Consider the following 2,491-nt stretch of genomic DNA (forward strand, 5'->3'; position numbering starts at 1 on the left):
GCCCATTCTGTGGCAAGCCGAATGAGGACGCAAATGCACATTTGCAGAATTTTCTGGAGCTCTGCGACACCGTTGTAATACGGGGTGTCACCGCCGACGTTGTCAAGCTTCGTCTGTTTCCCTTTTCCCTCCTGGGGAAGGCGAAATAGTGGTTTTATAAAGAAAAGGACATCGACACCTGGGCCAAATGCTCCAAGGCGTTCCTCGCAAAATTCTTCCCGCTGGGCAAAACAAATGCCCTATGCGGGAGAATTTCAGGTTTCCAGCAGACAGGGATGGAATCCATCCCAGAAGCTTGGGAGAGGCTGCAGGAATACATCCTGGCCTGTCCTCATCATGGCATGGACAAGTGGCTCATCCTGCAAAGCTTCTACAACAGGCTCACAATGACATCTCGAGCCAATATTGATGCTGCTGCTAGAGGAGCCTTCCTCGACCTGACTATCGCCAAAGCAAAAGAATTGGTCGACAAGATGGTCTCCAATCAGGGGTGGAGCGATGAACGACTCCAACCCCATACAAAAGGCATGCATACCGTCAAAGAGACGGATATCATTGCCACGAAGCTAGACCTCCTAATCAAGAAGATGGAGGAAGGGAGCAAACAACCAATCCATGCTCCCGTTTATGCCATGGGTTCGCACTTCACGTGCGAAGTCTGTGGTAATGATGGACATTAGGGGAACGATTGCCCCGAAACCCGTGAAGACTGCGCCTACCTCAACAACAACAACAACGGGTACCGTCCACAACAAGGGGGCCAGGGGTGGAACCAGCCACGTCCACCTTTTCAGGGAGGTAATAACTACAATCCTTCTTATAATTCGAATTTCAATTCAAACTAACCTCCCTTGAGAGAACTTGTTCTTGGCCAAGTTAAAATCAACAAAAATATAAATAAAAAGCTTTTGGCCAATGACAAATCCCTGGAAAGTTTAAATGTCAAGCTTGAAACTTTGTCTTCAACTCTTAAAAATGAGTTAAGTTTCAACAAAATGATCGAAACCCAGCTTGCACAAATTGTTGCTTCGTTACCTGCTGTTGAGAGCGGGAAGATCCTGGGGCAACCTGAGTCTCCCATTGAAAATGTCAGCATGGTGTCTACCGGATGGGGTAACTCGTCCCGTAGGCCTCCACGTAATAACCATGCAGGTAGGTACTATCCCCCAAGGAACGATGTTTGGGATGGCATGGTGGCAACGGTGCAAGAGGATCCAGGGGTCCCCATGATCAGCTTCTCGATCTACATCAAACACTTCGAGCGATGCCTATGCGATCTAGGGGCAAGCGTGAATATAATGTCCAAAGTAATATATGAAGCACTTGAATATCCTGCTCTTTCCCAAAACAACTATGCTCGTACAGCTTGCAGATTCAACCATTCGGTATCCCGAGGGGATAGCCGAACACGTTTTTGTACGAGTATGAGACTCCTTCATCCTTGCCGACTTTGTGGTAATGGATATGGAGGGCGACCTCGGAGTCGACCTCATACTTGGGCGACCTTTTCTAAGGTCTGCCAAGGCAAGGATCGATGTCAGAAAGGGAGAAATCCATTTCCGTGTCGGAAGGGAGGATATGTTTTTCAGGTTCAAGAAGAAGGAAGAGCAGCGCTTCATGATCCAACAAGACAGTGAAGGGTAAGCACTCTAGGGGGCACCCGAACCCCAGCCAGAACAACGACCCTCCGCACCTAAAAGAAAGAAGAAGGAAAAGAAGGTGTGGCGGAAGGTCGAGAGTTCGGCCTCGTCCAGTTCTCCAGGACGAGCCGATGAATGGTAAGAACGACGGAGAAAAGTCGTGCACGTCGGACTTTAAACGACGCGCCCTTGCCAAAGGTAAATTGGTATTTATCTCATATTTGCTTTCTCCGCTTTTCAACATTTTCTTTACACCTTATTTATTTTTCTCCACTGCATGTTTGAAATTTTCAAAATTGTTTTCTGCATGCTGGAATTTTTCTAGCATTTTTCCCTTTTTACAAAAAGACCAAAAATATTTTCTGAGTTTTAAAATCCTTTAGGAAAAATAATTTGGACATCTTTTCGAGCAAACTTTTTGCCGTGCACCATATTTTCAAAGAACTTAACCGTTGAGGAAGCACCAGGCCGAAGGGGGACACCAGGGGGCCCACCTTGGGGCCGGCCGACCCAGGGCCAACGGCTCCTGGGCCCCACCTTCTCCAACGGATCCATAGCCGTTGTGGCTTGCCTCTCCTCTGGTGCACGCGCCATCTTCTCTTTAAATAGGGGCCGAGAGGGGTGTTGAGCTCTCTCATGCTCACACACTCACTCACACTCCCTCTCACACATTCTTGCTCGAGTTTCCATTGGATTTTGGCTCAAGTTTGGTTTCAAGAAATCTCTCTCTCATTTCTTTGCTGCAAGATCATCTGCTCATTTGAAGGAACAACTTTTGGGTAAGAGTTTCATTTTCATTTCACTAACGTAACCCGAATCGAGTTGTTCTTGTTCGTTCTTGTTGCAAGCAT

At 47.4% G+C, this 2,491-nt stretch overlaps 1 non-coding gene across 1 annotated transcript; it reads right to left on the minus strand.

Moving 5' to 3' along the window:
- Window positions 1-234: 234 nt before the first annotated feature.
- LOC120643291 lies at window positions 235-343 on the minus strand. Its single transcript, XR_005662970.1, has one exon. It is a non-coding gene; the product is annotated as a small nucleolar RNA R71 (small nucleolar RNA).
- Between the last annotated feature and the right edge of the window lie 2,148 nt (window positions 344-2,491).

This window comes from Panicum virgatum, chromosome 7K, assembly GCF_016808335.1.
Source record: "Panicum virgatum strain AP13 chromosome 7K, P.virgatum_v5, whole genome shotgun sequence".
NCBI classification, from domain to species: Eukaryota; Viridiplantae; Streptophyta; class Magnoliopsida; order Poales; family Poaceae; genus Panicum; species Panicum virgatum.